Source organism: Sciurus carolinensis, chromosome X, assembly GCF_902686445.1.
Source record: "Sciurus carolinensis chromosome X, mSciCar1.2, whole genome shotgun sequence".
In the NCBI taxonomy this organism is placed as follows: domain Eukaryota; kingdom Metazoa; phylum Chordata; class Mammalia; order Rodentia; family Sciuridae; genus Sciurus; species Sciurus carolinensis.
The window spans coordinates 104876963-104897131 of NC_062232.1; the positions used below are offsets into that span (position 1 = coordinate 104876963).

The 20169-nt window shown below is 37.3% G+C and overlaps 1 protein-coding gene and 1 long non-coding RNA gene across 3 annotated transcripts in view; one reads left to right on the plus strand and one right to left on the minus strand.

Moving 5' to 3' along the window:
* The window catches only part of Tenm1 (teneurin transmembrane protein 1), a 741978-nt gene extending 730861 nt beyond the window's left edge, over positions 1-11117 (minus strand). For both annotated transcript variants that reach the window (XM_047535396.1, XM_047535395.1), the window contains exon 1: positions 10746-11117. The gene's annotated coding sequence lies outside the window, so the exon portion shown is untranslated. The remainder of the gene's footprint in view (positions 1-10745) is intronic.
* A 396-nt stretch (positions 11118-11513) lies between these two features.
* Positions 11514-12623, plus strand: LOC124971741 (uncharacterized). Its single transcript, XR_007106341.1, has 3 exons — positions 11514-11648; positions 11937-12084; positions 12282-12623. It is a non-coding gene; the product is annotated as an uncharacterized LOC124971741 (long non-coding RNA).
* The last annotated feature ends 7546 nt before the right edge of the window (positions 12624-20169 follow it).

Below are 20169 nucleotides of genomic sequence, written 5' to 3' on the forward strand. Positions count from 1 at the left end.
ATGAATGAGAAAACCATTTCAGTAATCCAGGAAAAAGAATGATGGTGGTTTGGTCTAGAGACTTAACAATGAATGAGGAGAAAATGACTCAGATAAAGGATAGAGTTTGAAGGAAGAGTCAACAGAGTTAACCACTGCTAATTGTTTGAATTATCAAGTGTTATAAAAGGAGAATCACTAATGACTCTAAGGTTTGGAACTTGAACAATTACACTATGCATTATCTTATCCTCCCCAAATTCTTATATTTATTGTTTCTAACTTGCATATATGTATGCATTTTATTGTGGTGAGAACATTTAATATGATATCTAACCTCTTAATAAAGTTTTAGGTGTACAATATGGTATCATTATCTGTAGGCATGACATATAGGAGATCTCAAGAACTTATTAACCTTGCATAACTGAAACTTTATACCCATTGAGTAGCATTTATTTTGATTACTAAAGACTGAGTTTTTTTCACATGTATTGGTCATTTCTATTTCTTCTCTCATGAATTATCTTTTCATGTCTTTTCCCAGATGGTATTTATAAGATCCTTTCCTTCCTTAGCTTCTGCTTCATTATTTCCTTGATTGCCTCCTACCTCTCTGCTTTTATTATAACTTCTTCTTAAGGCTCATCTTATTTCACTAACCTCTAAGTGCAGTGTTTTTCAAAATTTTATCTTTACTTCTCTTCTTATTCTCTATATACTCCCTAGATGATCTCACCTACCTATTCCTACAATTTCAACTATTACATTGACTGATGACACCTAAACCTTTACCTCTAGACCTGACCTTCAGATATATAATCTCCATCTGTCACAATCCATCTCCATCTGGATGTCTAGGTGGTGTCTTGCATTTTAAAAGTCCAAATCTGACCTCATTATCCTCACCAAAACCGACTTTTTCTTTTGTGCTCTCTGTATTGCATAATAAGCCTCAGTACCACTCCTCCCTCTCATCAACTCCCTAAATATAATCAATTTTCAAGTATCATTGATTCTACCCTTAGAGTGACTTTCAAATTTGTCCCCTTCTCCCCATTGTCACTGTCACTGCCTTGGTCCATATCACCATAATTTTTCAAAGTTGCAATCCAGTCTCATTGGTCTCACTGCTTCTATTCTTAATCCACTTCAACCTGTCCTCCATACTGGTGTTACCTTTCTAAAACTCAAAACTGGTCATCCCTTCCTCACTCGAAAACCACTCATCTAATTCAGTATTTACCCAAAAGAACTAAAATTGGCACACTAGAGTGATATATACATACCAATGTTTACAGCAGTGTAATACACATTAGCTAAGCTATGGAGCCAACCTAGGCGCCCTTCAACAGAAGAATGGATAAAGAAAGTGTGGTATATATACACAATGGAGTTTTATTCATCCTTAAAGAAAAATGAAATTATATCTGAAATAAGCCAGACTCAGAAAGTCAAGGGTCAAATATTTTCTCTCATCAGTGAAAGCTAGAGAGAGAAGAAAAAAAGGAATAAAATAAAACATATCAAGAAAACAGAAGACTGACCAACAGAGTAGCGGAAAAGGATAAAGAGGGAAGAAGAGGGGAGGGCATGAGGAAATGCTAGGTAGTGAAATCTACCAAATTATGCTGTGTCCATGTATGAACATACCACAATGAACCCAGCTTATATATGTTATTATAATGTACTAGAGTAATAATAATAATAATAATGATGATGATGATAGAAAGAAGATAGTAGAGTAGAATAATCAGATCCAGAGAAGGAAGAAGGGAGAAAAGCAAAGATACTGAGAATGAGATTCATCAAATTATGTCATTTGCATTTATAAATATGGCATAATGAATCCCATTGTGTATAATTATAATGTACCAATAAGAAATAAATATGAAAATAAAATAAAAAGATTGTTCTATGATATATAAGCAAATCCATGTAATACAGGTGTTCCATAAGAGTTCAGTAAATGAGACCTAAAAAGCTTCTGTAATACTTGAGACTTTAAGACTCATTGTCCTAAAGCCCTGCATAAATGTTGAATATATTTTTCTGCCTTATTAATAATAAGGTACCACCAAATATTTTGCTAAATGTATGGCACCAGTGTTCTCTCACTATGTCTATTGCTGTTTTACACATTTTCATAAATGGGTTTTATTAAATGTTGTACAGAAATATATTGTTAAAACTTTCTGTCTTCTGTGTTAAATTAACCGTTAAAATATTTCCCTTGCACTGAATTTTAATTGTTTACATTAAAATTACCTCCCTTGCACAAGTTGTCCAATGTTTCATCTAGACAATATCTCAAATAGGGAAAAAACAAACCAATGAAAAAAATGTAGCACCCTTGTGTTAACACTTCATGGATTACAAACCAAAAATAAATGATATCACACCTAAGTGTTGAGGTTTTATAGACTATACATGAAAGGTAAATCACAAATATACTAATAACATATGAACAAATACACAGAGTAAATCTGTAATAAAGAATACCAACCCAGGAAATTACTATGTAATTTTAGCACCTACCTAAGTTAATTGAAAGAATGTATGAGTCAAAGACAATATAAATACTTATATCTCACCTTATACTTTATAACTCTCTAGGAGATACATAAAGAATTGATCAGAATCAGAAAAATAATAAAAAGAGTAATCAATACCAATACTTCAGTGAGTGTCCTAGAGCTCATAAATTTGTATGCCACCATAACCTTTGGAAATAGCAAAGAGAAGAAGAAAAAAGACAAAGGAGGAGGAGGAAGAGGACAGAAGGGAGGGAGGAAAGGGAGGAGTGATTTTATTGATATCTCAAAATACAAGTCTTCTCAAGATAAGTCATAAGTATTGACTGCCCAGTCAACTGCACAGCCTTCTCACTTAGAGGTCACTAGATCTCATTACTAAAATTAACACTATCTTCCCAGAGTTTCTGTATTTGACTTGCTTAGCCATTCTGCCAATGCTTTCCTACATTGCTTAAAACTTTAAACATATAATGAGTTACATTCACAGGAACATTTGTTTAAAGTATAGAGTAAGCAAACAGGTGATTACTTACATGATTCTGTACATAACACTTGTGAAATTCATGTCATACACATATACATTTAATAAATATTCCTTTAGAAAATATTCCATACAGCCAAGTGCAGTGGCACAAACCTATAATCCCAGCAACTCAGGAGGCTGAGGCAGGAGGATCACAAGTTCAAGGCCAGCCTCAGCAACTTAGTGAGGTCCTAAGTCACTTAGTGAGACCCTGTCTCAAAACAGAAAAATAAAAAATTGAAAAGGACTGGGATTGAGCTCAGTGGTTACACACTGCTGGTTCAATCCCTGGTACCAAAATAAAAGAAAAAATTCCATCCACACACATAAACATAAACACATTTGACCTAGATAATAGAGCAGGAGATCACACATCAATATCACTCAAATGCTTGCAATTAAGTGGAACAGCTTTGAAAAAGAAAATCATTAATGTTAAAGGCTAGAGGGGCATAATGCATAGAGTATTATTCAAAATGTTGATCAGAAACATTTTGTTGATAGTGATTGAGTTAGCTAGGAACAAAGCCAATATTTTTGGTTTAGAAGTCTTCCAGTGACTGCGTGGTTGTAGTGTATTTATACACCTCTATATTTAAACACAGGTGGTAATCAGCAAGATTGAGACACCTTTAATAAAGCATCATCATAGGTGCAAAGTATGTGTAGCATAAGATGAGTTCATTATCAATAACTTTACTGAATTAATCATCTCTTAGGACATTTAATTTTAAATGTACCTGAAAAAAATCTGGATTATTGAGATAGGCCATCTGCAGTAACTTTTTCTAATTTCTCTGAACAACTGAAGAGTTTTCTTAAAATGTCTGTATGCATCTGGGACACAGGGATTGTGATATCTAATAAACCAATTGTCCATCTAATCTGGCACCTTCTCTTTGACAGGTGTCTAAACCAGATAGAGGCATTAGAGGTAATATACACACTTAGAATCCACCAATTATGCAAAACCATGCAACTGGGAAATTTTCTCTTTGACCTTAGATGGTAATCAGATTTCCCCTGAAGTATGACACTAATAGCCATGTACTTTTATTTTGGCTGCTTTACAAACCCTTATTCATGTAAGCAGCTAAAACTGTTAAATTGATTCCAAACAAATGAAAGTGGATTTCCTTTAATATAACCACATAGGAATTCTACTGAGAGTTACAAATGATGATAGATAGATAGATAGATACATAGATAAATAGATAATCTGTATCAACATGCTAAACATTTATAAAACATTTCATGTAAACAAGAAAACAACTGAAAAGTAAATATATAGTAATTTCAAAAGGGAAACTGAGGTTATTACTCTATAAAAACTGAGCATTTGGGTGGAAAACAAAAACTTAATTATCAGATATTTGGAAACTTCCAGATGATTGAATATTTTTCATTGTTCATCCAAATGCCTTGGCATTTGCTGAATAGATTACATGAAATCAACATGGCATAGAATATACGGATATTGGGAAATACATATTTTAATGGTGATGATTGATTTTATTGTTTTAATCAGATATTTTGGTGTCACACAGATATAGCTCAAGTTAAAAAATAAATCAGTGAATAAAATTCATGCAATTCAACATCCAGTAACTGGATAATGATACCCCTAGTATTCCCTAAAATGTAAAACCGTAAACTGTATTGTCTTAGACTTTTAAATAACTACTTCATTGCATTTAATCAATCATTAAAAATTCTATCTGGGATATTTATATTTTGAAATTATATGCACTTTACAACAGAAAAAGACCTTTTGTTCCTTATATAAACACACACAAGACAGACACAAACACACACACACTTGTTTTCATTACCAAAATCTTCTGGGAATTTCTTTTTCTGGACATAATAAATTCGTTTGCAACTATAATTCAGAGGTAAATATGATTTCTCAGGACCCATAGATGGTATTGCAAAAGATTTAACATGGATTGCAATGCATCTCATATTAGAGACTGTGATTCCATGATTCAATTTCATAAATCGTAATCAGCTGCAAAAATGTTACAACAAAATACGAGAAACATTAAAAGGCAATTTCCTCATTGTTGACTACTTATCAACTGACAACTTAGTTGATTAAAATTAAAACAATCAGTATGCTTTATGGTGATAGGTAAAATGATTGTATAAAAGATTTCAAATAAATGTATTGAAATCCATTCGGTCTCTAATAAAAAAAAGTGAGAAGATATTTTCACAAAATTGGTTTCTATCTGAAAAGGAAAAAATAACCTACCTACTGGAAAATGCAAGCATCTTTTATATTTATTTTTACTAAGAATTAAGGTTCTTCAAAATATACAAAAATCACAATTTTAATGAATGTACTTTTTCAATGTAATAGTTATTAGAAAACTATTTTAGAGCTGTGAAAGTCCTATTAGAAGGAAAACACTGTAGAATACATAAATACCAATAAGAATGCACAAATCAAACCTTTATTTCTGTGACTATTTAAAAAGAACTGCTTGAGTAGGGACAAAGAAGGTAGAAGTAAGATCTTCAGGAAAAAGACTGATTTTTGTTCTGCTTAATCATTTATTTCTAGCAAATTCAATTCCCCAGCCTTTTACAGTTACTTTCAGGGATCAACAGGCTGGCATGAAATTCAATTAACAAGCAGGTTCCCATCCTGAATTAGTGACTCCCAGCTGTCTGTCCCATCTAGTTTCCATGGCAGTAGAAGAATTGGTGGAAAATGAGGCACAGGAAATTGTAAGAAGCCAATATATCAAACCCTTTAAGTTGATTTCTTTTAACTGATGGATCAGTATGGGAGGGGCAGGAGAGTATAGAAGTGAAGTTAAAATCTTTAATTTTCTAGCTTGTTAAAAAGGCCAGTGTGTTGCTGTTTTTGTAACTGTTGAGGAATGCAAAAAACATCTTTATATATGTTTAACATAAGGCTATAGATTCACAATGACATTTGGTTCCTTATGTGTTTTATAGTAAATCCAAGCATGTTTAAGATACTTCACATGTATTTAAAATATTTATTTTATTTTTTGACATGGATAGTAAGGATCATCAGCCTCAAAGTGAAGTAAAAAATTCTATTAACCAAATATTTATTTGTATCACTGCAAACAGCTGGAAGGTTGATGGGACTTTGCACACACAAATTTGGGTGTCACTTAGATATGGTCTAGAAATCGTAAGTATCAGAGAAAAAAATACTAACATTGGCACAGACATATCACAAACACAGGAAGACTCGGAGTAGGAGCTTCACAGGAATGATCCGCTAACATGAAAAAAGATTTTAAACACATTTTCATGTGTTGATTTGCCAATTAACTTCTCTACTCTTACAGTTAGAGTAGGGCGGGGGTGGAGAACCCAATATTTCAGAATCATTACATCACATTAAAAACATCATCCAAGTTTCACCATATGCTATTGTTTACCTAAAGCAGAGGCTTGGACAGGAAGTACAATTCAGAATATTTTTTTAAGTTGTAAATTATCCAAGATTATACTTTCAGGTCTAGGAATGAGTCCTGAAGTTATGTAAGAATTTAACAGACTTCATTTATTAGACTCTAAGTTGCTATCTTTTTTAAATATTAGGAATCTTTATCAACGGCAAAAATATTTACCATCTTCAATTAAAACTAGTTTACTTAAATTATGTGCATAAATGTTAGCAGAGAAATTGATATGAATATTATTTTACAGTAATTTTCAGTTTATGCTATCCTACTCCAATTTCTTCAGCCCTATTTTTCATGAGTACCGAATGTAAGCAATCTCGTTGGTCTTGCTAAATTGTACCACAGCATGTCTAGCAAACTACAAAATCTCTATACATTATATAAAATGTCATAACAAAATGCCAATACTGAAGAAAGATGCCTATGGTTGAGCCATCAAGGTTGTTAAGAATAATCAAAAGCTGTGTGAAGCCTTTTATAGCATTCACCTGCTCAAACTAAGCATGGTTCTAGCTGGTTCTATTTGATATTTACTTTCCTCTGTTCTAACAAAAATCAATGGAAAACTGAAAGGAATAGAAATAATATATGAATCCAGGGTAAATACCTTAATTATATTATATAAATAGTGCATAATTATTAAATTAAGTTTAAAAATGTATATTTTACCTTTTAGAGGAAAGAAAACTAATAGTAATCCCCATTCAAAATAGTAATCTTATCTAATACTCAGAATCTGCAGATGATTTAAAGCAACTATTGAATACATGAACAATATTGAAATTTGATTCCTTTTATTTTCATAATCAGGAGATACATTTTCAGTTATGGATATATGCTATTTATCAGAATTGCTAAATTCTGCATCTCATATTTTTCATCATTTCATTTGCCTGCAGTTGTTCTAGTAATTCGGTTCAAGCCTCTTTTCAAAAGGTAAATGATGGGAAGCTCTTTCAAAGTATGCACGGATTATTACTCTTGAGACTAAAGTTGACAGTAATTTAAAAATACATATATAATTTAAATAAAATTACCCTACATATTTTATACCTGATGCACAGCATTTACATGAAATTACTTTTGTGCATGTGTCTGTTGGTGTGTGTGTGTGTGTGTGTGTGTGTGTGTGTGTGTAAATGTGAGAAGGGGGACAAATATTACCAGTATAAGAATATTCGTTTTCATTAGAAAATTAACAATTGAGTCAGGTATTCAAAGTGCTGATCTTTAGACCAGAGGTCATTCACAAGTAAATAAATAAATGCATAAACAACAATAAATTAATGTGTTTGCAAAACCTTAAGGAATTCATTAATCACAATGTATACCAATCATTTGATAACACTACTTAAATTTGAAACTGATGGACTTTTGGGAAAAGCAAGCTTTAAGCAAACATCACAGGAATGCTAAATGTTTATCTCTAACATCAAATGTAAAAAATATTGTTATGTTAATAAACACTAAAATTTCTTATCACTTTCAAGTTTCTAAAACTGTCTTGGAAAATAAATTTTAACTAAGCCCTCTGCTGTCAGAAGTATCATCAAATAATATTTTGCAGTTTGATAATTTAAAATAATATTGTACAGTATAAACTTGAATGCTAGACTGTTCTGTTTCAGCAAGAATCTGTATTAAAGGACTCAGAAAAGTACAATGCTTATGAGGGAAACTGATCATGTCAGTGTTATTTACACTTATGATAGCTGAATTGAAACACTGAGACTCTTTAAGGTGTTCAAACTTCAAATTAGGTCTTTGAATGAAATGATGGTTCCATATAATATGATTTTCCTTTTTAATCATCAATATGTTTGGATATTTGGTATCTCACTTAATCATTCTTACAACACAATGATTCTACAAAGCAATCTTTTCTTCCTCTCCACTGTATATTTTGTCAATGACATGACTAATCCTAATTCCTAATTGGGATCTAAACCTCATGGTAAATTCCACGTTGTGTATTCAAATATTATTTATTGTTTTTCTACTGTGTTTCTGGCATTTTTCTAGGGACTGGGATTTATTACTTTTATGATGAAATGCTAAACATTTCTTCATAGAGTTGTCCTCCAGAAACACCTGTTTTTGAAAACATTCTGGTGGACAACCCAAAAACTTTCAAATAACATTGAGAGCATAGATTCATTTTAGAAATAACCTGAACCCCTTTTCAAATGTATATTGTGACTTCCTTTCCTTATCATCAAAAGTTTCCAACATTATTTTAGACATACCTGAAATCCTTTACCCTTAAAAAACAACTTTGCAATAGAAAATTATTTAACACATCACATAAAAGTCTTTGAAGTTGAGAAAAATGACAAAACTGGAATTCCGCCTTTCCAGTTATTTACTTTAAGGGTCATATTAACCCTTATGAAAATTCATTTTCCCCCACATTGCAGATACGAAGAGCAAGGGGTGGAGGTGAACCAGCAAGCAAATGCTGGATAATCATAATCGTGGAGCAGAAGTCAAAGCTGTGGATCATCTTTTTATTAAAAAATAAATAAAAAGCTATTCCCTCTTAGGTAGTACTCTTTCTCAGCAGCATTAGAGTTCTCTCTGCTCCAGATGGGAAGACTTTGGACTAGGAAGGTGGACCAGAATATTTCAGCAAAAATATATAATAAAGCAGACATTTGCAAAATTTTCCTCACACAGGCTGGGTAGCAATTGATTCTCAGAGTACAGTGTACCTGGTTTCTTAATTATAATCATAGAATAACAGCCTAAAATTCAAGGAAGCTGTCTATGATCCTTACCACAAACGCGATCAATTAAATGCTAAGCTAACAGTACCTATTAGAGTCCACTGGGGTATTTCGTTTCCTTTTGGTTTGTAAAACCGAATGGCATTTAATTTCCCTTCTATGGCACTGGGAACTTGTCTTTGTATTTCTTGGGGCCACCTTAAATACAACTCTAGATTAGCATCCAAGGAAAAAACGATAAAGTTCAAGGCATCTCCTGACCATTTGTTTCGTATTAAAGATGAAGAGTTTTCCTACCCATATTAGCATATTGCCAGTAGCAGTGATGCAGATCTGCTAAACCCGAAGCTGCGGACCGCGAGTAGAGCTGCAAACCAGCCCCCGCCCCCGCCCCTACTCTCCCAGTGGCGAAATAGACGTTGAGAAGACATCTACTAGTGGAGTGAGATAGTCCGTCTCTGCAATTGTAAACAACCGACTGTACTGGGTTCACTGAAATGTTTAAATACACTCCTGACTGCAAACACATCCACTCACCAAGTAGCGCTAACAGTCTCCCTTTCTCCACCTCTAGGCAAAGCATCCTCAAACTGAATTGGCAATCTGCCCGTTGTGGAGTGGAAGAAAGTGAAGTTACATTTCCCCAGGCATGCCCAGCGGGTGTTTGGCTCTCGGCAGATGTGCTGGCCGCTGATGATCCCAGGGACCACATCCGGAGATGCGAAAACACACTAGCCCGCGCAGTTGAGCGCGTGGTTAAAGCAAACACCGACGGCTCCCAGAGCACTGACTGCCCTGTAATGACTGAATGACTGTTTCTTTTAACAAAGATTGGAAAATAGAGAGGATTCTACGGGTGGGGCTTAGGTTAGAAGGGTCCTGGAGTTCCCCCTGGAACATGGGCTTCCTGAGTGAGGTTCGAATAGATATTCAGAAGCAAACAGGTACTCAAGTGCGTCCTAGCCCCTGAGTGTCTTCTTTCGGGTAGATGACAGGAGCCGAACCTGAGTATCTGAACCCCGGGTTGACACTCCAGGTGGGAGGGATGCCGGAGGAGAGGTTTCCCCTTATCTCTTTTCAGATGGAGCCTCTCACCCCCATCCCTAGCATTCAGATCCACTTGTTAGAGCTCCTGGTCTGCGCGAGAGACTAAGCGAGACCCCCCCCCCCCCAACTGGAGGAGTTGGTTGGTAAAAGTGCCGCCTGGGAAGCCCAGCAAACCCTTGGAGGGCAGTATCCCTAGGGCCTGCTGGAAGCTTGAACTGTGAACAAGGCCAACCTTCCACCACCCCCGAGTGGTCCAGAGCCCCCGGGCTGGTGGATATCACAAAAAGAAGGTTGCCGAGGCTGTGTTACCTCGGGCAGGAGTCCCAGAGCAGGCGCAACCCGCCGCTCACAGCTGGGAGCCGCCATCCGCCGCCGCAGCCTTGGGGCGAAGTTAGCCCAGAGTCCTTGGGGTGGAAGATGGGGGATGACGGGCGGGAGCGAGAGGGAAGGAGGTAGGAGCCAGAAGAAACGCACCTACCTAGTCCAAGTGCAAGTTTCGGTGGTGTCCTCAGGTGCGGTCCTCCCGCCCCCTCGCCAGGTGCTCAGCTCCTCTGGGTGCTGCTAGTGCCCAGGACTTCGGGTGTCTCGACCGGTTCCTGCGGGAAACGACTGTAAATCCACATTACTGTTCGAGCTGCCGCTCGGGCCCCCGCATCGCTTTCCTCTGGCTGGCGGTGGCTATGTTTTTAGCTGGCGGCCGCCTGAGGCAGGAACCGAACCTGGCTACTACCGCGCCAGCGAATGACCGCTGCCAGTAGAGTGCTTACGCCTGGGTCGTAAGTGTGAGAGAGATAGTGTATATACGTGTATGTATGAAAGAGTGTGTGCGTGTGTGTAAGCAAAAAGCATGAGCTCAGCCCCCGGGGCACTCGGAGGTGAACTCCGGGCTGAGCTGGAGCCCGCCGCGCTCCCGGGTGCGGGGCGTCTGCACGGCTAATGGCTGTGCTGATGTTGCCGTGGCCGCCGCCGCCGCGCTCTAAGGCTGGTCGAGGTGGTGCAAAAAATGTTTCTCCGCTACTCGAGACCAAAAAACCTGCCCTGTCTACTGAGCATGCCCGGTTTGACAGCTCCACAGTTTTTTTTTTTTTTTTTTTTTCCTTTTCCCCAAGACTCCAGGTTTTAGCCGCAGCTGAGAAGGGGGTGTGGGGGATGTGGTGGGGGGAACCGGAGGAGGAGGTGGAGGGCTGAAGGAGCAGGTAGCGGGCAGAAGAGAAGTCGAGATGAGAAAGATCAGAGCGTTAGAGGGTGGAGAGAAGGGAGAAAGCTGGGTATGGGAACAGAAGGAAATATGGACCAACAAAATTTAGATTTGGAACCACGGTGCATAGGTTCCTGACCAGAGGACTCGCTTAGCCAGCTTTATCAATATTTCCTCCTGCGGGTGAGATGGGGTGGGGGATTCGGAAGAATATTTCTCAACCCCACTATCAACCTGGGACAGTGTTTCCTAGTCATTACATACACAAACGCGTGTGCGTACACACACACACAAACACACACACACACACACACACACACACACACAGGACAGCGACCACTGCTTTGATGTGTAAATTCTCAGGACTGAGAAAGAATGTGAAGTATCTTGCCAGTATAACTTTGGGGTGCGGGGGAGGGGAAAGAAATTGTTTGTGTTCCTTTTCTTTTTTCCGTCTTCCTAATCTTCCAGAAAAGCCAAACCCGCGAATGCGGTGCAGAAGCTACCCAGAAGCTCTTGTGCGTCGGAGGGTGTGAAAGCACCGCCGACTGCGGCCCGCTGACAGGATGACCCCAGCGCGCCAAGGCCAGCTGCATGCAGCCTGCTGGCGGCGTGTCAGGTCAGTATCGACAAAGTCCCCATGGAGGTGGGTGAGGGAAGATAGAAGCTCTCTGGATTCTTCCCTGCCTGGCCGCCGAGGTCCCTGGGTTTCCCAAACAGCTCTGCCCCTCACCCAGCCAGGCAGGAGGGCACGTACCCCGGAGAACCTAGTGCACGGCCCCAAGCCCTGGATCCCTCCCTTTCCACTGTCCTGAGCTTCCTCGAAAAAGCGGAGAAGTGGAATCTGCACACCCAGAAACTCGCTTCAGGAGCCTTAGGAGTCCAACTGAGCATGCTCGGAACTTGGGGGCGCCTTGCATCAAGGCACTTTCCAGCCGCTAACATCTGCATGGCTGGGCCAGATGTGACCAAAGTGGGAGGCGTTGGCCCTGCTTCTTGGAGCAGGCTCCAGTTCCGGGAAGGGTGGTGGCGACGCCCATAGCAGCCTTCTTCCCGGCTTCCTAGCGAGAGCAAGACCGTGGGAGATACCAAGTGGCGAGCCAGGGGAGCCGGACGAGCTGGAAAAAAAATTCAAGAGTCTTGCGGACTCCCAAACCCCTTACCCCCCAGCGCCACCCCAGCCATGGCCAGGTAGGGGGCGCGCAGAGCAGTGAATAGAGCCCTGCTTGTGTTCTTAGGGACTGCTAATCTCTTAGTAAAGAAATAATAGCGCGAAGCACCGAACCTTCTTTGGGCGAAGGGCATTTGCTGATGCTTTTCTTGAGTAAAGAAAGAAGGGCGTGTATAAATATGAATGTGTGCACGCGCGTTTTTAATTTTCCTCCGCAAAAACAGGAAGGAGAGCATGAAGCTTTTGCCCAGTTGGGAGCCCGCCAGGGGTTGCGATAAAGCACGTTTGGAGAAGTGGCTGGCGCTAATTACCGGGAAGAGTTGCTTTCGGCGCGCACCAAAGCTTCCAGCTGTTCCCCCTCCCTGGGTGGCATCAGCTGCCGGAGGAAGACGGCTTCCGGGCTGGATTGGTCTCTGCACTCCTGAGCAGCAGGACTGGGTTTGGTTTCCCAAAGAGAGGTAGTAAAGGGTGACGCCAGGGGGAGATCTTGGAACCCGGTCTTCCCATCTTCCTAGCTTTTGAAACAGGTATTTGCAGAGAAGGAGCATTGTCAGCCCATCACACCACCGAGGGGAGGAAATACATCGAACTGAACACTCTCGGGGGAAGAATCAGGGAATCAAGAGCACATTTATTCCCATCGTCCTTTTTCCAACACCGCCTTAAGCTTCAGGCGGGAATCATTCAGATCCCTATGGCCTAACACAGCCCCCCCCCATCCCGTCCCGCCCCACCGCCCTGCCAACAAAGAAACAAAAGATGACAACCAGACTCTGTAGGGGAATAGCAAGTGCTTCCTCCGTGGTCTCCCTGTTGGGCTGTTGAAAAAGCAGTGGGGGAAAGGATGGTTATAAAACAAGTCTTGTCTCCTGTATGTAAATGAACCTTCCTAAAACCCACTACCCTCCTTGAAAACAAAAACAAGCTCTTTATATAAATACCCATAATTTTATAAATCCTTAAAAAATGAGATTCCACATTAAGAACTGCCCAAACCCTGAACTGTGGAGGGAAAAGACATTCAGGTTACCTCTTCTATCCCCACGTCAGAGGTCTAGAAGGAGGAAAAAAACATCTGACCAGTCACTTCTTCAACTGGAAACATTCTAAGGAAATTCTGTAACTGTTAATTCAGGAAAAGATTCCCTACTAAGGAAAAAGGAATTCTGTCAGGACATAGACACCCATGACAGCCATGGAAATATAATACAGGATTTAAAATCATGATCATTTCACTTTTATTCTGACTCTTTGTCACTCTTTTTAAAGACATTTGGAGAAATGGACAGTTGATACCTAGGGACTTCATGAAAGGAGACTCTGCTTGTTTCTTTCCTGTCAGTTCAGCAATCTATTTTTTTGTCATTTAAAAACAAAAACAAAAAACTTTCCCCTACTGCCTCTTGATATTTTCTCTCACATTCTTTCTCTCATTTTCCTTACTGGTCTCCTAAGGTTCCCTGGTGTCCCTCATTCATTTGTTCTGCACTGGTCTCCCTTTAGTTTCTTCAAAACATTGTTTTCTGTTCTAATTCCAAAGTACAGAAAGCTGTGTCACATTCTCCTTTTCCTAAGAACAGATTTGCTGCTTCTAGTGGTCCATATCCTGATATTGCAGGTGGATTTCCTAAAGCATTTATTCAATTTTAGAGATGTCCCTGACATGTTTAAGCAACAAGAAATTGCAGAATTTTAAGTAGTTTTGCTCATGGGATCAAGAATTTCCATTTCAAATATGGATATCAGAAAGAAGCACACTAAATTTCTAGTTTTGGAATGGCCAATGCAAAGGGCAATATAATTAATTGTAATGGAGCATGCAATCTCTGTATGACAGTCACCCAGTTGCCTACTTTATAGTATTTAAACATTGTATTAGAAATTCACAAAGAGATATGTCTTTTGATTAACAAACACACACACACACACACACACACACACACACACACACACTTTTATATGTTTAATCCCAGAACTAATGTAATCACATAAATTTAAATCAGCAAACAATTGTGGAATACCTATTCCAGGAAGTGTGCCAGCACTGAGAATAGGCAAAGAAACTGAGACTTAAAGAAACTAAGAGATGTTCAAAGATTAGTAAACAGTTCACTAATCAACAAATATATATTGAGAAACTATTACCATGCACCTAGAACAATTAAGTCTTAGAGAACAATATTTAGATCTTCTGGCTTTTTAAAAAATGTATTTGTTTAATCATATAGGTTGCATTTTGTGAGAAGAACACATAATGGAAATACCACTTATTTCAATCTTGTTTCTAAGTACCCTCATAAGTAAGAGTGTAAGTACAATAATATTAGAAGACTAAAGTCAATAACAATTACATAAAAAAAATCAATGTGTACCATTTGAAATGAAGTTTTGTTTGTTTGCTTGACTAATGGAATGATGTTTTCAAAGGCATACTTTCAATATGTACTTGTTGTGGCAAGCCATTATTTCCTATTGCAATTGGTAATACCATCCAGAAATCAGCTACCAGAGGTTATGAATGGTTCTGACACTTTAAATTTTGGCTACAGTGATTAGAAGCAGGAAAGGTGGCTTAATGATTTTCTACCCAAACAGCTTTTTCATAAACAGGTCTGTAAAATTACATTCACCAGCTTGTTGCTAGGGAGTGCCCATATCCCTCGACTGTGCCCCTCTGGGGAAAGCAGCTACTTTGGAGAGAGCTCACTTGAACCTGGATGTGAACAGTTGGTGGCCAGGATTCTGCATCCATCTGTTCACAATAGAATCAGATGAGTTATTTTTCATACACCCAAGTAAGACTCAGGAGGACAACTGACAAGCCAATTAAAGTCTTCTCTTTACCTATTCCCATTTAGTTTCCAAATGGACCCTGTGGAACCTCTTCTCAGCTAAACTACCAAGGAAAAGCAAAATGCTTTTTGTGGAGCTTCTTCTCAGCTAAACTACCAAGGAAAAGCAAAATGCTTTTTGTTTTAATTTTGGGCTTTAGCAATCTACTTTGTATTCCATATAGCAAGCCCTACTCAAGGAAGTGTACGTTCATATAGTATATCCTTCACTAGAAAGCCTCCATAAATGCTGCTGTACCCTACTCTTAGAATAAAAGGTACCCTAATACAAATTAATCATAACATTCAGAAACCAAGTCTTCTCAATAGGATGCAGTGGCAATTCATTTGTCTTATTGCCATAATGGATTCAAATAACTGCCTAAATTTAAAATTACAGACAATTAAAAGAATAGGACCTTGGTCTTTAATTTATATAAGATTCACTTATGTTTGATATTTGTACACATAAACAAATATAGCAATAACAATAACTTGTACCCTCATAAAGATAATATAGTGTCTTCCTTTGCAGATCTGAAAGCTGGCTTTATGCTAGTGTTTGTCTTTTTATTGAAAATACTTTTAAGAATATTACTTTCTGGCACTTTTTAACTATCACAGTTGTTGAAAAGAGGAAAATTGATTTCAAAATGTACTATGGTTTCTGTTTTTGAGAGATGAAATTGCACTCCAGAAAAAAAGAATTTGAAAAGAGTATAGAGCAATTATGATTGTTCTTTTGGCATTTAAATGCACTTGAACTTCTCTCTAACTTTGTGACCTCATCATCATAACCTTTTAAGTGAATTATTATTATGATTGACTTACAGGTAACTATTACTTTATACTGAAATAATAAGGCATTTTGTGCTTCTAAAACACATGTTTAATAATGACCCAAAGACGACTTCATAGTCACATACGTTAACAATTGCTATTAGATGCTAACAATCATTAGGATAGTCTATCATAAACCTTATTGGATTTTAAAATAAAATTTGTCTGGAAATTGAGAACTAGGATCTCACCATTTTCCATACAACACAATAAATGTGAATAATTTCTTCTCAGATTAATAGGCTCTCCATATGTCTTCATTCTCTCATTCATACTTTCACTAAGCAAAGATTTCAAAACACCTACTATGTGCCTATTCAGTGTTATGTACTGGGAAGACAGTGGTAAACAAAACAGACCTATCCTACTCTTGTGGAGATTGCAGTCTACTGGCAGAGGATAAACATAACCAATCCTTTAATCGAAGACACAATTCTAAACTGATGGATGTTCTGAATGAACAGAACAAGGTATCTGCAAGAGAGCAGAGGAGACTCAAATTAGGTTGGGCTTGAAGTGGTTAGGTAGAATTCCCTGAGACAGTGGTTATTAATTAGAAGCCTGAAGAATGTATAGTAGTTAGCATTCCAGGCAGAGAGAGAGAGAAGAGAGACAATGGTAATTGATGTGAGAAATATCTGGACACAGCAAAGATTACAAGGACAACCTGTGTATGTAAAGTGTCATGAGCATGAGTAGTTCAGGGAGAGAGCAACATAGGATGACACAAGGATAGGCAGAAAATTGCTAAGTTATCCAGGGCCTTAGGAATCTTGATAAGGATTTTGGGTTTTACACTTATGGACAATGGAAAGTCAGGGTATGTGTGATATGATCTGATATGCAGCTCAAATGATCTTTATCCATGTCAATCAAATTCTTATTACTTACTGAATGTAAATAAACATTTTCTATCCTTATTCTTCCTTTTCTCTTTGTAGCATATGCCATATTCTCAAAGTGTGGTCCAAAAATTCCTGGGGGAGGTTTCCTTTAGAGACTTTTAAGATGTCTGCAAAGTCAAATTTATTTTCATAATACTTAGATATTGTTTGCTTTTCACTCATATTGTTCTGCCTGTCTACATCAATTAATTTAAAACAGAAGCAGGCTGGACATAGTGGCACATGCCTGTAATACAGTAACTGGGGACATTGAGGCAGGAGGAAAGAACATTTGAGGCATATCTCAACAACATAGTGAGACCCTATCTCAAAATAAATAAAAATTAAAAGTAAAAGGGCTGGGGATGTGGCTTAGTGGTAAAATGCCCCAATCCCCAGTATGAAAAAAGAAAAAAAGAAAAGAAAAAGAGAAAAACAGAAGCAGATAGAACACAACTGTGTTCTATTAACCCAGACAATAAAGATAATAATACTACTCTTCTCAATAATATTTTCTTTTGGAAATAATATTTTCTTTTGGAAAATATAGCAATTTTCATGAAAATGATATTTATGTTAACATGTAATATATTTATTACTGGTATTTTAAGTGCATCAATACATAATTATTTAATTTCTGTCTGTTTTAATATATTTCTGTCTAATATATAAATATCAGTAGGTATAATCTACAAAGACAACTGCATTTTGGATTCCTCAATAATTTTTAAAAGTGTAAGAGGGAGTTATACTCCATGTACGCTTAACATGTCAAAATGCATTCTACTGTCATGTATAACTAAAAAGAACAAATAAAAAATTTTTTAAATTTTTAAAAAAGTATATGAGGGATCTAGAGACCAACAACAACCATCAGTCTTTTTTTCTTAAAACTATCTGTGACTCCCATCCTGCCACTCTCTTTTTTGTTCCTAAATGTTCAGTCTTTAGACTCACAATGAGAAATTGATTTTGTATTACGATCAAGTATAAATACTTACAGGAACCATGTGATGCATTCTGAAATTACCTATTCTATTCCAACTGAATCAACTGCTTTTTTAATCCACTAACTCACAATTGAGAACATGTGGATGACCTTACCCATTTCCTGGTTTTATTAGTTACTTCTAGATTGACATCTTCCAGATAACATCCCTTGTCCCAACATTCCTCCTTGACTGCATCTGTAACAGCTAACTGGATATATTCCATTAATATTTCAATATTAATAATTAATTCAAATTCAACTAGTTTAAAACTGAATTGATATATATACTATATATACACAATATATATATACAATATATACATATACATATACCTATACAATATATACACCATATATATAGTACTGGGGCTAGAAAGCAGGTGCTCTCTATCACTGAGCTACATCTCCAAAACCTTTTTATTTATTTTGAGACAGTGGCTCTCTAAGTTGCTGATGGTTTCAATAAGGTGCTGAGGTTGACCTCAAACTTGTGTTCCTCCAGCCTTAGACTCCCAAGTTGCTGGGATTACAGGCATGGGCCACTGTGCCCAGTCCATCCCCATATATTATTAAATAAAAAATGAGAGATGTCAATAGTGTATAATCCTACCTTTGCATGAATAGGGTCTAATAAAATATTTGTAAGTAGATGAATGGAGAAAGGAGTAGGAGACAGAAATCACAATATTAATTATAATTCAGAAATTTTCTGTTGACTTAAATTTTCTTTCTTATATAATTTTCTTTTATTTTTCATAACTTGTGTTGTATAGTCAAAGTTATAATTTAAAAAATAAAGATATAGCTATTATTTTTTTACAATTTTTTTACCTCTCCTTGACCTTCATTTTAAAGGCATGATTTTATCTCAAAATTTACTATAAACTCAGTTTTACATAATATCATTATAGTAATGCAGACTCCTCCAGGACCACTATGATTTATCACCAAAGTAATTTCAATCACGGGATAGGTATAGTCAGTAGTTACCCAACACCAAAGAAGTAGGCTCATCCATTTTGGGGGTATTTGAAGCCTTGGTTGAAGTTCTAGATGCTGCAGGTTACTGCTGCTCTGCCTTGAAATTATGTGAAGTATAGTTTATCCCATAGGCCATCAGATGGATGTTTGGGTACAATGGTACCATCTGTCCTTCTGTTTAAATATGATTATGAGTAAAACTTAAAATCCATGGTTCAAAACCCTCTTTCATCTGCCTGAAATGCACTCCATCATTTCTAGCTGTCTATTCATATTTGTCAGTCTCATATCTTTTTCTCTTTTCCAATATTCTCTCCCTGAACTTCCATCCTGAAATGATCTCTTCTGAGCTTCTAAAGCCCGTTTCCTTTCTGGGCTCTTATCCCATTCTTTTTTGTATCATGGTTATTTACATGCTTATTTATCCTATTGTACTTTTATTTCCCTGAGGGCAGGGATATGTCCTTAATACATTTTGGTTATAGATCATACATCATTTAGAATGAAGTGGAGATAAATTTTGAATTAACAACTTTATTTCTAATACAAAGAACTAAAATAATAATGAAAATAACTGAGAGGAAATATAATGATTAAGTCTAAATAATTAGAATTACCACGTTTTGTACCCCATACAGGAAATTTTCTTTAAAATATGGTACCTTTTTGGGCACAGAGGTGCATGCCTATAAATCCCATTGACTCCGGAGGCTGAGGCAAGAAGATCACAAGTTTGAGGTCAGCCTCAGCAACTTAGCATGACCCTGTGTAAATTTTTTTTTAAAAAAGAAAGTACTAGGGATATAACTCAGGGATAAAGTACTCCTTGGGGCGGGGGAAATCTAGCATGTTGATAGAACATTGTTCCAGGTGATGGGAATGTCTAAGAGATAATACTGAATTTAAAAGAGATTCTTTCTGTATTAGTCCATTTTCCATTGCTATAATAAAGTACCTGAGGCTGGCAATTAATATAAAAGCAGTTTATTTAGCACACAATTTTGGA